This window comes from Zootoca vivipara, chromosome 7 (genome assembly GCF_965207765.1).
Source record: "Zootoca vivipara chromosome 7, rZooViv2.hap1.1, whole genome shotgun sequence".
Taxonomy (NCBI): domain Eukaryota; kingdom Metazoa; phylum Chordata; class Lepidosauria; order Squamata; family Lacertidae; genus Zootoca; species Zootoca vivipara.
This window is the reverse complement of record NC_142590.1, coordinates 11,381,545-11,400,505: the sequence shown is the minus strand read 5'-3', so window position 1 is coordinate 11,400,505 and position 18,961 is coordinate 11,381,545.

Here is an 18,961-nt window from a genome sequence, read left to right as displayed (position 1 = left end):
ACACGCCAGTCGGGTAACCCCGTCCCAGGTGTGTACCTGGCTGCTGGCTCAAGGTGTGCCCTAAGTCAGTGCTACCCTAGGTAGCTAGTCGAACCAGAGCCTATGCAACCACCTATTTGATTTGTAATCAATAAAGTTGTGGCCTGAATTCTGCCAAAAACCAAACCAAAAATATGAGTCATGTCTGAATTTATTTCTAGGCCTGGGATAGAGGGTCTACACACACAATTTAAAGTACTCATTTTTACATCCTTAAGATGTCCATGACTTCCCTTCTTCACTTTCCATGGTTCATTTTGCATATCATAAATCACTGCATACTTTACAAAAAACTATACCATCCAGTATTCCATTATTACATCTACCAAAACTTATTTACACTGTTGGAAAAGTGGGATCACATCAGAAATTAGGACGGCTTCTGTAAATCCGGGACTGTCCCTGGAAAATAGGGACACTTGGAGGGTCTGTAAATGTTTGGTTGACACATAAATTATATACCACTTGGTAAAACATCAAATCAGTTTTCAATTAAACATGCATGTTTTTTGTTTACCAACATGGCCTGCATGTGTATATGGGCCCTTCACAGGTCATACACTCCAGAGTTTTCTGATCATCTCACTGTCCCCGAAATGCAGTGCTCTTCAGTCACATCTGCTCACACATACAGCTACCAGTCATGCAAGCCCAGGGCACGTATTTGCCAATCCCTGTGCAGTCACCTGACAGCAGGCATTTGGCCTCATAGAGATGGCCTGGAGGCAGAAGTTGAATGAAAAGAGCTGGTGCTTCTCGAAGCCAGACATATGGGACTGGGCATTTTCAGAAGCACGACTGCTTACAAAAGTCAAAAGTTGGTGTATCTGAAGAAGTGTGCATGCACACAAAAGCTTATACCAGAACAAACTTAGTTGGTCTATAAGGTGCTACTGGACAATTTTTTGTTTTATTTTTATTTTTGCTTACAAAAGTGTAATCACAATTCTGCAAATGGCAGGGAACTTCCTCTAGGTGGTTTCCCCCAGTAGAGGCACTGGGCCATATACATGATTTCAGATCATTTTCAACAGGCCACAAGCCCAACAGGAATCCTGTGAACTTCATTGGCTGATTACATGGGATCTACCAAATTCATGGACCAGGCTCCAGTCCGCAGTAATCCATAATAGAAAAATAAAATGGAGGACCTGCATATTTGAACAAGACTTCTTTGTAAACTAGTGGTAGGCATTTCAGTTACAGTGCCTGTACTTTGGGGGGGACGGGGACAGATCCGTAATTCTGAATAATCCTTCTGAGATTATCTGGAGGATATTCCCCAACCCCCCACAAAGGAGAACACCTGCTAGTCTCAAGTGTGGTCTCCCCAGCAAAATACAAAGTAAAGTTGTTCACTGTCCTTGACATGTTCGTTTCCCTCAGTCCACATTTGTTATCAGTCTCTTGGTGATAACCCTTTCTTCATGTTAGAGAATCAGGGATTCATAGTTTACAGGAAAACACAATTTCCATTCTCACTTCGCGGCAGTTTAAGAGTTGTAAAGGAAAGGGATGGGGGGGGGGAGAGATTGGTATATTGTGAAAGCATTATGATTATGTGACAAAACTCTGACCCTCGACAATAGCAAAGTGCTTTTTATACCTCCTCCTAAAATAGACAAGGTGCTACTTACAGAAGCTGTATAGATTTCCCAAGAGGCATTGGGAAAGCACTGGCAATATCATCAGAGAAGCACTGAAAGGCTTTGATCCCCATTGGCACACAGTACAAACAACATACTGAGAGTGCCTGTTGCAAAAGGCAATGCTTATCTCAGCTTATACGTTTACCACCAGGGAACACTAAGACATATGGAGATGCAGGACTTGCTATTATATGGCAGTTCCTGCCACTCGTTGTCTATTTATGAGCACTAGAAATGTTTCCTTTGGTCATTTTGCAGAACATAGAATGAATAAATATCACCCAGGAATCATCATACTGAAAGTGATGTGTTAGAAGCATTCGTACATAATATAATTCATCTCATTATTGTGTCATAATCTTATATATACATATATATATATAGGTAGACAAACACATATATGTGGGGTGTGTGGGTTTGTATAACCAACATTTCAGGAACGGAAACCATTAAGAAGAAAAATATCACACAGTTAGAGATCTCCCCTTTGGGGCTATAGAAAAACACACACACACCTAGGTGGATTCCAAGAATAAAAAAGATTTTCTTCTGTAGGTCATAGTGAGAAATAGAACCCTAGGGAACCTCATCTTGAAGGCTCCATGGGACTGAAGAGTACTAGCCAAGAACCATTCTCTGGAAATGACCATCCAGGTAGGACTGGAAACACCCAAACCTGGACAGCCGCTCCAGAAGGATATCAGAGTTGATGGTACAGTGGAACCTCGGCTTTCGCCAAAATATCTACTGTTGTTATTCTGCGACTTCCCTTCTTCTTTTTCTGTTTCTTACTGTCGTCATTTCCTTTGGCATTGTCTCTTTCAGTATTCGAATTTACGTTGTACTTTTTACTCATATTCCACAAATATATTTAACTTATCTATGTACAATTTATTGTTACCTGAATTTGACATAATAATGTCTTTACAATACTCATTATTGTTATGGTTATATATCATTTCTTATTCCATATTGACCTTTAACAGTTCGTGGTGCGGTGATTGTCTATTTTACTTCTAAATAGTTTAGTCACACAATTTATCAATATATTTCATAAATTTATTCTATTCTTTCAAATAGGCTTCATTGCCCTGGCATCTGATCCTTGCCGTTAGTTTAGCTATTTCTAGATATTCAATCATTTTGTGTTGCCATTCCTCAACTAAGGGAAGTTGTTTTTGTTTGCCATAAGGATCCTAGCCCCAGTTGTTGCATAAAGAAAGAATTTATAATCATTTTTGTCTATGTCAGCTCCAACCATCCCCAAAAGAAAGGCCTCAGGTGTTTTTTTAAAGGTATATCGTAGTACTCTTTTTAACTCATTAACTCGGCTTTCGAACGTATTCCGTTCCGGAAGACCGTTCGACTTCCGAAACGTTTGAAAACCGAAGCATGCCTTTCCGGAAGCATTTATGTCTGGAAAACTCAATATGGAAGTCACGTGGCACGTTTGGCTTCTGAAAAGTGTTCGAAAACTGAAGCAGTTACTTCCGGGTTTTTGGCATTCGAAAGCTGAAATGTTCCACTTTGTAGATGCTCAGAAACTGAGGTACCACTGTATTGAAAGCTGCTCTGAGGTCCAGATCGAGGAAAATTAACCAGGACACATTTCTCCTGTCTCTGAATCATACAGGGCAAACAAAGGAAGGAACAGGGCAAGGCACAGTGACTAACTGCTTCTGCCATTTCCAGCCTGCCCCCCATACCCTCCTTTGCCCAGAATCACTATAGTTGGGGTTGCCCCTGCTCTCTCCCTGGTCTTGCCAGGCCCATCTTACATCTCTTAACGTAAAAGAACAACGAAAAACCCCAAATTCTAAACAAAACAAAACAAAAACATTTTAAACAATTAGGGCAATAATAACAGCAACAGAACCCCTCAACAGAACCACCTAAACAATACCCACAACCCAAGAGTCTGCTCAGCAGCCTCAAATTTTGTCAGTCACGGCCCTGCCCTCCCAAGCCAGGTGGAAAAGGCAGTCCGGGCAGGGAGCAGGCTTCCAGCAATCACAGGCAAGATGGCTTCTCCCAAGGTGCAATTTCAAGATTGCTTCTCCCAAGGTGCAATTTCAAGGACACATTCTACTAATGTAAAAACATGCTGATTCCCAGACCATCCGCGGGCCGGATTTAGACGATGATTGGGCCGCATCCGGCTCCCGGGCCTTAGTTTGGCAACTCCTGCTCTAACCGCCACCGCCTCAGAGTCACTGCCGCTGTCTTGGGCAGTCGGTTGGGGTGGGGGAGGCGTGGGTGGGTGGAGAGAGGGAAAGAGAGAGTGACCTGCCCAGCTCTCCCTCTCTTGCACACCCGACACCTGACTCTTCTGATGGAGCAAAGAGCTGGGCGCGCGAGGCAGAGGGAGCGAGCAGAGCTGTGCAGATGTTTGCGGCACCGTCAGCAAACTGCCCGTACGGATGGCGGTGGCTGAAGCCGCGAGCAGGTGAACCCGCCACTGTACAGACGGCGCACTAATGCGCCATACGGTCAGTTTGCCCCGCCCCTGCCCCAGGCTCCGTTCATGCTTCGTTCGCCCCTGGCCTGAATAATACTCACATCTTCAAAATATATCCCTACTGTGAGTTTAGGGCTTCGAGAGAAGAGAGTTAGTGGGGCTGGACTGCTTAAAGTTACTTCATCGCTAGAGGACAAGACCACTAGGCACATTTTTGTTAGGGAAACCGCAGAGAAATTTATACATTTACTTTATTTGGGATATTATCCCTCTTCATGCAAACCTTGCAAAGCAGTTTGCATATACTCTATATTGTAGAGATATTAAAACAATAAGTATCAATTAAAACTTATATAATAAAACAGTTGAGAGAAATGACTGTTATAATATTTACAAAATTACTCTGTATTGCAGCTTCCAGGGAACAATAAACCCCATTTGCAGAAGTTCTGCTGGTTAAGTTACTTTGGATTATTCCCATCAGATAGTGTTTCTTTGGAGGGAAGACATAGGGTTGTTTTCAACTGCTAGCCATGAGAAATTCCTGCTCCTGCCAACCTAGCAGTTTGAAAGCACGTCAAAGTACAAGTAGATAAATAGGGGCCGCTACAGCGGGAAGGTAAACGGTGTTTCCGTGTGCTGCTCTGGTTCGCCAAAAGCGGCTTTGTCATGCTGGCCACATGACCCGGAAGCTGTATGCCGGCTCCCTCGGCCAATAATGCGAGATGAGCGCCACAACCCCAGAGTTGGTCATGACTGGACCTAATGATCAGGGCTCCCTTTACCTTCTAAGGTGCTTTTGATTAAACAATGAAATGAGATATAATGTGGAGATCTCACCAAGGGAACCGATTTCACTATCTGGAAGCTTCTTTTTATTGTGGGATATTTTCTCTTTTCTTCATTGTACTTCGAATTTGTACTTTCTTTTCTTTCTTTTTTCTTCTCTCCTTTTTTTTTCTTTTTGTATTTTGTATGTTTTGTGCTTTTGATTTGCTTGTTATCATTTTACCTTCCTGCTTTTTGATTTTGACCATTATATGTAAGTTACAGGTAGGTAGCCGTGTTGGTCTGAGTCGAAGCAAAATAAAAAAATTCCTTCAGTAGCACCTTAAAGACCAACTAAGTTTATATTTTGGTATGAGCTTTCGTGTGTATGCAGACTTCTTCAGATGCCATATATGTAAATTACTGTTATCTTACGCGTTATCATTTGTATGACTTTTTAAAAGAAGAAATAAAGATTATTTTTAAATAAAAAATGTGGAGATCTCACCAACAGTTCTACAACACATTCTTTTTAGATTCAGTTTCACAAGATATTTTTTTATATTCAGTCCATTTAGTAGTTTTTTTGGCTATAAAATGAGCCGATTTTGCATGCCCTTTTATATACCGTTTAATCACAACTCTACTTCTGTCCCTTAGTGCTGCTGCTCTCCACTTGCCCACCAAAACTCAAGTGAGCAGTGATTCGAAGGAACATCTCCCTCCATAGCAAAGTGGGGCTTTTTACCTACTGCCCACCCTGATGGATATTGCAACGGGAGGAAGAAGCTGCTATTGATTCTCTAGCTCCCACCCCCTTGCATGACAGGACCACTAAGAGATGCCCCCTTGTGTAATTGACACACAGGGGCTGATGTCACCACCCACATTTAGATTCTTTAGTCTAGTTAAACCTGCGGTATTTCCAAGGGGCGGGGGGTAATACAGACATGAGCCAGCTCCCCTTCTAATAATTCTGCAGCATTTGGCATAGCCTGGGCAAGACTGCCCAAGTCAAGGCTTGTTACTCAACCCTAGTTTCTAATCCATTTATTAAAGATTCAAGAGGAAAGTGGCTGAGAGAAATCGAACGTACATTAAATGAAAATGAATGATGTTTTCTACCTGACCCTTACATCTGATATAAATCCTGGAATTAATTCCAATAACTCACATATAAAACACCCTTTAGGATGCCAAAGGCATTGTGTTCTGTTCTGGCAGAGAACAGGCAGAGAACAGGCAGAGTCCCACCCCCACCCCCCACCCCATCCAGAGACGAAAGCAGATTGAAAAACAAACAAACCCAGCCATTCCATGTTTGGATGATAAGCAAACAATAAGACAAAACCACCGCAACAACTCCCTAAAACAAGATGTAGTGTGAAGGTAACTTAAAACTGATGACTATTCAAAAATATGTATCAGTTTCCCAAACCTAAGTAATAAAAAGAACTTAAACTTTTTCTAAGCAACCTATAAATCAAATCACCTGACGAGATGCCGGCTATATACTCTCATTTCACTGGAAATCATCTTCCTCAGAAGGAAAAAAGTTTTATAGTTAGGTTTTTTTATCTTAATGTTTAAACTAACTCAGACTAGAGTACTGAACTCTACAAAACTTTACATAAGGTTAAATAAACAGAGCAGTCAGGGAAATTTCCCCAAAGAAAATTGAAACTCTTTTAACTTAAGGTTGGATAACCTCCAAAGAATATTAATCAACAAAAAGCATTTCCTTGCAAGTTTAAACTAATGGCTGTGCAAGTTTACTAAAGCTAAGGTGTTCGAGTGGACATATCTCAAAGTTTAAACCACAAGCTGCATCAGCCTTCTAACATAAAGGTGTTCAAACAAACAGAATTCTGACTGCTGCCGGGTGTTGCTAATTCAGGGCTTTTATACTAAGAGAGGCTTCACTCCTTAAAGAGACAGTAACACCACACAGACCTGGGCGTGTCTCAGACAACTCAATATATAACAAACCTATATGAAACTTATCTCAAAACGTTTATGAGATGTGAAACTGAGAAATTAATAAGAAATCATACCGGTGAAAGGAATTTTAAGCTGAAAAAAACCATAGTCTTACTTTGGGACGCAGAAAAAATTCCAAATACTTTAAAGGGTGAGATAAATTCAAACACGCTTCTACCAAACACTAATGTATGTGGTCTTCTACATAATTACTAATACTAAGAAATTTTATAATTTACCCCAAAAAAGGACTAAAATCCATGTTAATATTGAGGCCTGTAGGTGCCAGGGATGCAAATCTATGCATCCAATAGGTTTCCTTCTGCCTTTGCACATCAACTTTGATAGAACAAGCACCTGAGACAGGAGTGGAAATAGTGTTTGTGAGAGTTGCAGGCAGCCCTGGATTTCTCTTTCCCCAAGGCAGCTGCTAAATAGTGCCTATCGGAGTGGGCCAGTCCTATCATATTTGACTTTCATCCCCCTCACCCTTTGAACCAGCATAGAATACATTGTAAGACAGTAAGATTTTAAGGCTGAGAATAAAACTGATGCATCTGGCGAAAGGGATTTTTAAAAAGTCAGTTAGTACTTCAAGCTTAATTTATTGTTACAGCCACCAGATGAAATTCAGGTGTTTTATTATTATATTATCATGGTCTGGAGAAGGATAAGACTTTCTGAAAAGCAGCCTCTAATAAATCTTAATGTTATAGTGAGGAATGAATATGGCAATAACTCAGAGTTGTCATAAAAGGTCACAATTCCCATGATTTGGCGCTGCGTTGAATGAAGTCCCACTTTTTAAAAAAAGATAATAAAAAAGCAAGCGTTAACCTGTAACGCCAAACACAAACTGACACTGAATCGGAAGGCAGCTGGGGAACAGACACAAAATGTCAAAGACAATGACTGTACTCCAGCTGGAATAAATTTGCCCTCGTAAATTCCCCACAAAATTCTCCAGACTTTGCTGTTTGAATGTCTGTTGAATATTCAGTTGCCCCACTGCGTCAGTTTCGTAAGAGGGGGGGGGGGTCATGCACAGAGATCAGTTGCTCCAGATGGGTGCAAAATAAATAAATACAGGAAGTTCTATAACCTAGCGACAGAGTACATAGTCTGAATGTCTACTGACTCAGGTTTAAACCACTAGATCAGGCATCCCCAAACTCCGGCCCTCCAGATGTTTTGGGACTACAATTCCCATCTTCCCTGACCACAGGTCCTGTTAGCTAGGGATCATGGGAGTTGTAGGCCAAAACATCTGGAGGGCCGCAGTTTGGGGATGCCTGCACTAGATCCTCCACTTGAAGCATCTCAGGGAGGAGAAAGAGGAAATTGTGTCCTCCTCCCAGAGAGCACACATCGTGGTGAGATCATCAGGACTGACCTCACTGCTGTTGTGGGTGGGAGTGATTGGATAGCCACCACAACCCGATTGGTGGTCCCTCAGTTGCTTGGGGTAAATCTGGCCAATGGGATCATTTCATGCATTTAACCGCAGGACCCATATATACCCCTGCATGTTGTGTTGAGCTTCCTCTTTTTCGCCTCGTGCACCGGATCACCCACCCACCCTCCCTATATTTAGGGTTCATTATGACCTTGCTATGCCATCATGGGTCTTCTGTTCTTGGGACAGGAGCCCGCTAGGAATTTCCCCATTTGGCTGATTGGCTGGTGCCACTTGGGTTTCACCTGCCACATAGCAAATCGTCACAACTTTGTAAGGTTTGGTGGTTAGGCATTGGTTCAATGGTGGTGGAGGGGATGTGGATAGGCTGTGCCTGCCCCTCCAATGCTAGGGTATTCTGTTAAAGGAATCCAGTGGCTCGCCTTGCTTTTGTCCGATCCCCTTCCAGGGGTTAGGGCCACACCAGAGCCCCTGGGAACATTTGGGGTGAGCTTGAGTCTGAACCTGGTCCAATGCTCCCCCAGGATGTTTTCCCTTACTGACCTCTGCAAGAGTCCAGGCGTCAGTGCTGCCCTGCTGAGGTCAGCTGCAGCTGGTCGGCAACCAATGCCTAAGCAAACCACTCATGATCTGTAATCAATAAAGTTGTGGCCAAAATTATGCCAATAACCTTAAACTAAATTCCGTGTCAATTGTGTCTTTGTTTATTGGGGGAGGTCTTGGGATCTTAACATGCAAATATTTGATCAAAGACAATGGGGAGCTTTCGCCAATCAAAGCAGTCCAGGGGTATCTAACACAAAAGCCTCCAGGTGCTTTAGACTGCAGCTTCCATCAGGACCAGCCAGAATGGTCAATGGTCAGGGATGATGGGAGTTGTAGGTCACAACGTTTGAAGAGTATCATGTTGGCTGGAGACAGGCAATCGCTCTCCCATCATCATTTGAATTGGACTCAGCAAACCAAGCTATTTCCCATTAAGCAATTTTTTAAACAAACAAACAATAAAATACAAGTAGCCTTAGAACATGTAGTTTCCAGGTTGCCAGGGATCCATACTAATAACTTGGTGATTGGGGAATTGGGGAATGTTATAATTCCCATGGTGTCTTCTTCTACATGAAATTGACAACTTCTTCATGGGGGCATAGTAAAGTATTTACCCACACAGTAAGCTTTTTATTTGCCTTAACTGACTGGCATATGATAACTCCAAGCACATGCATGAGGGTAGCTTTTTTGCAGCTTTTTTGTATATAATGCCTAGTTTTCTGTAATATGAATATTGTGGGTGCATAGCAGACCAGACTCTTGAGAGTCCCATGGACTGCAAGAAGATCAAACCTTTCCATTCTGAAGGAAATCAGCCCTGAGTGCTCACTGCAAGGACAGATCCTGAAGCTGAGGCTCCAATACTTTGGCCACCTCATGAGAAGAAAAGACTCCCTGGAAAAGACCCTGATGTTGGGAAAGATTGAGGGCACTAGGCGAAGGGGACGACATGAGATGGTTGGACAGTGTTCTCAAAGCTACGAACATGAGTCTGACCAAACTGCGGGAGGCAGTGGAAGACAGGAGTGCCTGGCGTGCTATGGTCCATGGGGTCACGAAGAGTCGGACACGACTAAACGACTAAACAACAACAACAGCAGACCAGAAGAGGAATTATCGTACATGTCTACTGCTTGACTTATGGTGAACCTGTTTATAGTGATGGCATTTTGTAAGCATATATTTTTTTGTACATTACTTTGGAATACTAGCTGAATAATGTTAATGCCATGTGGCAACATGCTCCCATTTTTTTTGGGGGGGGGGGAGAGAATAAGTGCAGAAAAGTGCTTGCATTCATATTCAACTGGACACTGGCAGCCAGCAATGCTCTTTTAGTACTGGCAAAATATTCTCCCAGTGAACAGTTCTAGTTAAAAGTATTACAGCCTCATTTTGTATTAGCAGCGGCTTCTGAACTGTCTTCATGGGCAACCTGAGATACAACAGGAAAACACAGAACACATTGACTACTTATATGGCACAAAAATAAAAGCAGGTGCCTTAACTTACAATAGATGCCTTTTGGAGCAGGAATGCATATGTTTTGTTCATTTGTTTGCTATCCTAAGAACTGGATATTTGATGTCATTTGATGTCAGTATATAAAAATTCTATAGATAATACACAGATCACTCTACCTGCATTTATATCGCCCATTTTATTCTCTCACTGTTTCCTAACTGATTTCAGTGTTAGCAATTGGTACTCTATATTTGATGTTAACAAATCAATCTGGGTTTCCTTTGCGTTAGCTGGAGGAAGCTTGATTTGGTCAGCACTTAAATGAATTCTTTACTGACAGAGACATGTTTTCCTTTGTCTTAACTGGACAATGAACCCAAATGATCCTTCCTGATAATCGGCAGCGGAGTTTGCAAAGGAAATGAGCCTGATCAGAAAAAAGAGAGATGAATAAATGGGAAAATGTGCCGTTTCTCTGGATTCTGGTAGCTTCACAATGGCATTGCTTTTTATTTTTATTTAACACATTATAGTGGGGAATCTAAGTTTGCCATCAAAACTATACTAAAACAGGAAGCTACAGCTAATCCTGGCTTCTGGGTGAATACATGGTGCCTATGCTTGCAAACATAAGCTTGTCAAATCTACTTATTGTGCATTGTCAAAACTACAGTTGAAACTGATTAGGTGCACACCATAATGTAATGTGCACCAGTATATCCTCCCCACAAATTATATTTCCCCACTCTTAGGAGCTTACAATAGAAATATTGAAAGACGAAGAGACAAAGGCAAAAGGAGAAATGAGAGGGAAAGAGAGACAATGGTAACTCCCGATGAATATGAACAGATGCAATTTCACATGCTTATACTTTTTTCTGTTTCAATAATCAAGTTTCAGTCAGTTTTCAGAAAGAAGCAGATAATTAATTAACTGACAGTTCTGAAATCTGTTGACAACCCACCCTGATAGTCTAGAAACATTCTATGTTATTTCCAAATTGGCCATTGATGTGGATGGAACGAAAGCTGCACAAAGCAATCTGAAGAGTGTTTGTTCCATGCTAAGAAGTTTCACCAGCGCCCCACAAAGCGCTGAGTGTGAAGCAATCAGAAAGCCATGATTGGAGGACTCCAGGTACAAAGATCACCCTCTGACACATCCTATAACTATAAGAGTTGCTTTTTCTTTCTAAAGCAGCATGCTAAATGCCCTATAGCAGCCAGCTCTGTACCAAGAACATTATTTTATCAGCTTCAGTATGTTATTGAAATTCTATGGCCTTTGGAATAATTCTTCCAGAGTGCAGTTTGTCAAACTGGAACAAAGTACTGTACATAGTGATTCAGAACAGCCTAGCAAGGTCAAGGGAGCTAGGTAGACAAAGGGTCCAAACTGTCTGGAACTCTTTCAACGTAATTCAAGCACTTTGGAAGACACTGCAATCTATATCCATTTTATGTGTTTTGTTTTTGATTGAGTGAAGTGTTGGCCAGGCAGGGTCCTGCAACCCACGGTCTTGAACAGAGAGTTGGGCTTGCTGTGTTCCACACTGAGAAGAGAAAGGCTAGCACATCATCATTAGGTGAGAGGATTGTCCAGCATCTCCAGGTTTCATGCCAGGAGTACAATGAACAAAAAATAATAATGATGCTAACACAAGCCAGCCATTCCCCCTTGGCCAGAGATCCAGCCACACCCAGGTGCTCACTCAGGTCTCTTGTATCTGTTGGATAACCAAGCCAAAAATCAATTACCTGAAACAACTCCATAATCTGTCTCTGCTTCCCCTTCCTCTTTTGTTGGTATAAGCTTCTTGGGGCAGGTGCCCTGTCCATTTGAGATGTGTGAAGCCTCCCCAGGAAATTTCACCAGCGCTGTCCCTCTGTACCATTGTACAGTGTTATTTCATTGTATCAAATAATTCCAATCCGAAGATCTATGCTCATCTAAATGTTCAAACCCGTACTCACGGGACACCCCATTCATTTAAATGGAGAGACCCCTTATTAAAATGAGAAGTTTGTGGAATTGCCATGAATATCATGGATATTACCGAAAAAAACTTCTCGTTTCCCTTGAAATTCCTATAGTCTTCTGGTGGGCAGAGGAAGTTGCTAGATAGCGGGGAGGTTCTCCTACTATAAAAACTACAAGGGAAGAGAGGTTTGTGCATATTTTTGTTGACTCTGAAAGACACCCTTTCCATTTTGGTGAATGGAATCATTTATCTACTCAGGGAAACTCGCTCTGAATGTTCTTTGTTTGCCATCACCCTCATGATTGACTTGGATCACCCACATGAACGGGCTAGGAAGCATTGCCCTCCCTCCATGGCTTTATTGGCTTGGAGATGATGTGTAGCGCCCATTCACTACATGATCCCTTATTGACTGGGATCAAAGAGCCCTAACGAAGAAAGAACTGGAGACGAAGCAAACAGAAGGGACAAAAGTTACGGTCACTGAGACATGTGCTTGGGGTGATGGTGCAATTTGCTCTGAGAAATAACCGTTCAGCATTCTCTTGACATTGCAGAAGTTAGAACTGCTCAGAGAATTCTGAGTTCTCAGTAGACTTCTAGACTTCTGCACACCCATCACTAACTCTGGTCACAACAACTCCTTCCCGTATTCCTTCTCATAAATTGTCAGGATTGAGCGAGCTCCAAGTGAAGGTTTGTAGCCGATGGCAGAAAGCAGCCAGGAACAGAGAGGTTTGGATGTTAGTCAGGAGAGAGCTGGCAGCTGCAGATTTCAGCTCTTCCTGACCTTGACGGGCAGGATGATAAGGCAGTAGCTGAGAGCAGGCTAGAACACAGCCAAAGCTTGTCGGAAGCACAAGTAGACACATATAGACTCAGAGACAGCCTCTTAGAACAGGAAGAGGTTGGAGCTGACCCACTAAGTCTGAAGAGTCAGCGAATGGGAGGGCTGCAAAAAAAGAGTCAGCGAATGGGAGGGAAGCAAAACAAGAGACGTAAGGGTCATAAGTTCAATATCTTTTGCGGGTCAAGGCCCCAAGCCACACACACCCTGGGATAATAAGGACACAATGACACATAATTTAGTTTAAATGTTAATGAGCAAATTTAGGCCACAACTTTATTGATTACAGCAATGTGAGTGGTATTGGCTTAGGCATTGGTATCAACAGACTATATCTGTTCGGCAGAGCAAAGCAAGCAAATAAGGCAAATAAGCAAATAAGCAAATGGAGGGCTGCTGAAATAAGCCCTCCATGATCACGCCACCATTCCCTAATTGGTCCAAAGGTCCTGGAATGGCCGTGGGGCCATCGATGCGGAGCAGGGTTCAGCCCCACCCCCTTGCCGGGTGGCAGTGTCCCGCAGGCCGCGTGCAATGCGAACCCTTGGTTAGGAGGATCCAATCTGTTGACACCGGAAAAGGTCTTCAGAAGGGTCATCTTGAGTAATTATGCCAGAGGCCTTGTCAGAGCCGTCTTCTGGAGCTATCTGTTTGTTTTTGCAAGAAATCCTCCTTTTTAATTACCTACGCTTACTGTGTTATCAAGCTGGGAACCTGGACTCCTGACATAAGTCCCCTTTTATTTGTACTTATGCTAGTCCCTTGCTAAATGCATACCTTCCCTTAAAAAAAAACAGTATTAAACATTCTTTCATACAGGTACAGTTAAGGTGTGTTTTTTTTTTTTTAAGCAGAACCCCACATCATTACAAATGCTTGTGCTCCAGTAAATTAAGAGCATTAATACTTATGCCATCCACTTCTTTCTGTGGCTTCTCTCATCTGAAATGATTCCCCCCGCCACCCCAAGAGGTCCCTTGATTCCCAAATACATACAAAAAAATCAAAAGGGCAATATTACGAAATGCTGTCTAATGAAAGTGGATAGATTGTAGTTTCTATTTTAATAATAATAACACTAGGGAAAATGCTTAAAGAATGCAGGTAACAGAAATCTGTTTTCCAGTGCAAAACCCAGATGAATCTTTAGAAATTGTTGTCCAGGGCAGTCTTGAGCAGGTCGCGCGCCCTGGCGCTGAGGGGCGGAGATCGCTCTGGCGCCCCCGCCCTCGCAGGGCGCAGCATGGCTTCCGTGCGGCTTCGCCACGCAGCGCCCTGCCTACCGGCTCCGCGCCCTGGCGCCCCGCGCCACCGGGACTCTACCTAGAGCCGGCCCTGTTGCTGTCTGTATAGTAAATTGGGATGACATATATTAATTATTTATATGTCAACTCTTACTTTTCTAAATTCCAAGGCAGTTAGTTGACCATGACATAAAAATACAGCAAAGCAATATAAAACAACAGAATAAAGACAGAATATCCTGGCATTCTGGTTTGCAGGAGATTAGTTAAGTAACTGTTCTTCAGTGTGGACACTGCAGCAAACTCTGGCTTGACAAAGCAGAAGATATTCTGTTAATCTTAGTGTATGAAGGAAGGAGGAAGAGGAAGTTCTTATGTATGTGCACACGACTTTTTCTTGATCCTCCAAAACATACCTTGGAATGGATGACTGAATAATGCTTTGATATAAATCCACTCGGGTTACCCGGTACAAAAAGAGCTTTTAACCTCTCTACCTTGCTTGCATTTAACTTTCAGAATTTCAACCAGCCAGCCTCTGGCTGTGAATCATTGAAATTGTGCAAGTTAAATGTGCATAAGAGGAGATTGCACTGTATATACAAGAGTGCATCTTTAAGTGAAAATGCAGCCCATTAGAGAAAATTATAGTAAAATGTATGCATTGGAGATTTTAAAAAAATGTACAGAAATGCATAGTTGGGAGGAAAATGTAAGAAGATGTGTGCATTTCTCCCCCCCCTTTTAATAAACAAGAAAATGTTATACAAATAAGTATACCAAGTTTTCTCATGTCATTTGTATATCACAAAACTAGAATAATAAATGCGGAAAAATATCTACAACATATGTTTCATTCTTAGTGGTCAATGTAAATCCAACTCTTCTGGACATCAATCATACAAGGAATATGCAAAATAACTAAGCAAGTAGTAGACATCACTGCAGAACTAGCTCTACTAAACATCTTCCAAGATAATAATGCCCACTCACATCACAAAGAGCTCATAACCCACTATAGCCAGAAGCATCATAGCCAGACACTGGCGATACCTGTCAGGGGCATTTCTTTTTTAAAAAAATCACAGATGCAGGAATGGAGTAAACTGATGTTAAGGTTGGAAAAAGAGGAAGTCAAAGAAATGGAAAATGACAGATGCCTCCGTCCCAACGTGGCAACTCAGAATGCAAGGGAGTGAGATCAGAAGCCAGGTTTTCTTCTACAGAGGAAAAAAATGTTTCATCAGGACCAGATATTCTACATGGATGGTAACAGACAACAATATCTCACCAGTTGCTGACAGATTTATAAAGGGAAAGTTAACACAATACCTGTCAGGGGGTTGTTGCGGCTACTCTCGAGTAAGGACGCTCCAGTCCACTCTGTCTTTAAGAGCTTTATTGTGCATATTACTTACAGTGCAGAGATATCAGAAAAAAATGACTGCCTAGTCCGATTCAGAACCCGGCAATGGCTTACGTCGCGTCTTGGACCAGTATAAAAGCCTGAGCACTCCAAAGCGCCTCCCCCTAGCCCTGCGTGTGGGCGTGCGCCTCAATTCGGGCACTGGAAGGGGCTGCGTTCCTTCTCCCGTCCTTTGGCTGGAGTGTTGCAGAGGCTCCGGCACCTCGCTATGCTGTCCTTCCTCCTTTGACCTGCTGGGTCGGTGCCTTGGCTCTGACACGTCTTGGAGCCCCCTCTCTACTCCGCTCCATTCCTCATTCCCTCCTCCTGACCCGCTGCTAGTGCTGTCACTGGCCGAAGTGCTGGTCAGGATGACTGGGGGAGGGTCCCTATACGGAGTCCCCCTGACAATACCCAATTGGAGTAGTACGGGACCACCATTCCTGAAGTATGTATTTTGTTCTCTAAAATACCTAGGGCCGAAACATGGCAGCACATCACTCTCAATGCAATAAACTAAGCAGTTCCAAAGCCAAACCATTTCCCCGCCAGTTCATCTTCAAATGAAATCTCTTGAAAAGCCTGGATTTTGAATGCGCTGATTGTCTTACTGGGGAAAGGGAAGGGCTTTGAAGGGGGAAACTGGGCTATTAACTGTCAAAAGCACAGAAGCCTCCAATTACTCAAATGGGCCATCCCGGCTGATTGCTTTGCTTCTGAAGGGCGATGGCTTCCTCTAGTTTTTCCAAATATACATTCCTAGGCACACCACTGCGCAAATGTCCATCCCCATGCCAACCATGGGATATGACGAGACAATGCAAGCAGAGATTGGCCCATGATCCTAATTCTGGCTTGATAATAACCTTACATTCCTAAATCCCTAATCTGCTTTAACCAGAGTTAGTCATTATCTCTGCTCATATAAAATAATCACAATCGCTGCTGGTAATTGTCATGTATTAATTTTGTTCCCTTCCATCTGGGTTGGATTCACTCCAGTCTGGGGGATCCACGAGGACTGTCATAAACAAAAAATAATGAATGTTTTTAAGGACTCAACCACAGGTGCAGCATGTGAGTTAACAGGAGCTTTGGGAGAAATTTCTAAAACCATTAATCTTTTCAGGAATATTTTGCAACCAGCTTCCTTCCCTGCTTCTCATTGTAAGCAGAGGCAATGGGGATGAGTTTGGCCAAATGATCAGAAACCTAGTTATGAAGGGCAGGGGCAGTTATGAAGGGCAGCCCGTACGTTCGCTGAGCATGTGCACTCTGTATGGGATGCCACACAAGCGCAGTCCGTACAGGATGGGGCACATGCACAGCGAACGTACGGGCTGCCCCGCCCTAGGTGCCGGAGAGAGTTCCTTTGCCACTGATGAAGCAATACAGTGTCCCACAATGGGGCCAGAATGACAGGTGCCCAAGGGACAAGGGACAGACATTTTTTTCTGTCATCTGGCTTATAACCCAAGATCAGCCAGGAAAGTTCAAGAGCCATCAAATGGAAACACTTGCATGCATAGGAGTCAACTCCTGGGGGCTGAGGTCCCTTCGCCACCCCAAAAAAATATTTGAGGGGGGCAGCCCCCCAATTGATGGGCATTGCCATTGAAATGGTGTGTGTGTGTGCTACATCTTGTGATTGATTATACAGGGCAGGGCATACCTGCCCCCCATTATTCAATTTGGCACCTCTGCTCTCATCCTAGTGGATATTGGTTTAGATCGCACTTCAAGTTGGTACTGAATTTCACCAAGAGCTAAATGCAAGGATTCTGTTGCTCAAATGAAAAACCGTCTTGCAATAAATTAGTCTTTGAGATGCCACAGAACTGCCTTTTTCTGCTGTTGATTTTATTTTCCATTAGCATGCTCAAGGCAAAATCAGCATGAGCTCCAGTAGCTGCAGTATATGAACACAAAATGCGAAGAAGAAGAAGAAGAAGAAGAAGAAGAAGAAGAAGAAGAAGAAGAAGAAGATAATCTTTTGATGACTATCAATCAATAGAAAAGTTGGATGTGGGCTCTTTATTGCTTGCAACTGATGATGTCAAGGACAAAGGAAGGCTTGCCTTGTTATCTGTTAGTAACAGGAATAACAAATTGAGAGCTAATATGGAATTATTATTATTTTTTATCACCATCTGATAATTAATTGAATCTGCTTCCTATTGTTGAATGTTAAATCATGAACGGCTAGAGAATATTTTTTCTTTTTGATAGAATCTTCACAAAGCATTAAGATTCATCTGTCTGCTTCTTTTACTATGGAAATCATTTCATGAGATAAATGACCGATCTGAAGTCCCACCAAAATTTTAAAGCTAGACATTGTAGCATCTTACATTGACTACACTGGATTGCATCTTCCAAGCAACTCTCTGACATGCATATTGATTATTTATGTCCTCCTCAACTTCATTTCCTTTCTATTCCTTTATTAAGTATGGGCTTATTCAATCAATGGCAGGCCAGAGTGATAGCATTAGGTCAGTGAGCCTTCTCACCTTTGGTGTTCTCTTTAAATATCATCTTAAATGTATCCGGGCAAAGAAAATTGACTTGTTCTCCCCTTTATACCCTTTCACCGTGGCTTACCAGTCCCATTTTTCATCCGCGCAAAGCAGTCTCTCGCCAAGCGAGATTCACTTGGCGATGAAAACTAGAAAGAAACAGCATATTTTCCCAACAGGCTAGAATGCGGGCAGGCAGGAGGGGGAAAAAGTGATTTTGTGGAGAGACTAAAATACTGATTCATCAGAATTTCTTTGTTTGAAGTTTGTTCCAAAGGGGGACTAAATTGAGTTTGGAAATTATTCCAAATGGGTTAGGAGTGCTGCTGGAGCCTGATTTCTAAAAGCAGCTTAGACAATCAGAAGCTCCATTTCAAAGCTCACTCTACTAAAGCAAACTTTGCTAAAAGCCAGGTAAAACGTTAAGGTGTGTTAGTCAGCTCACCTACCTGGGGTGAGGTAAGGGCTTCTTGGACTTTAAGATGGGGTGGCCTGGTGAACTGTTGTCTCACAGAGTGCAGTTCCCATCTGGCACATATCTCCAGGCACCCTGGACCAGCACCTATAAGGTGCTTTCCTTATCATAGGCAGCATTGAGAAGGCAGCATTATGAATCCAAACAAATGCCAGTCACACA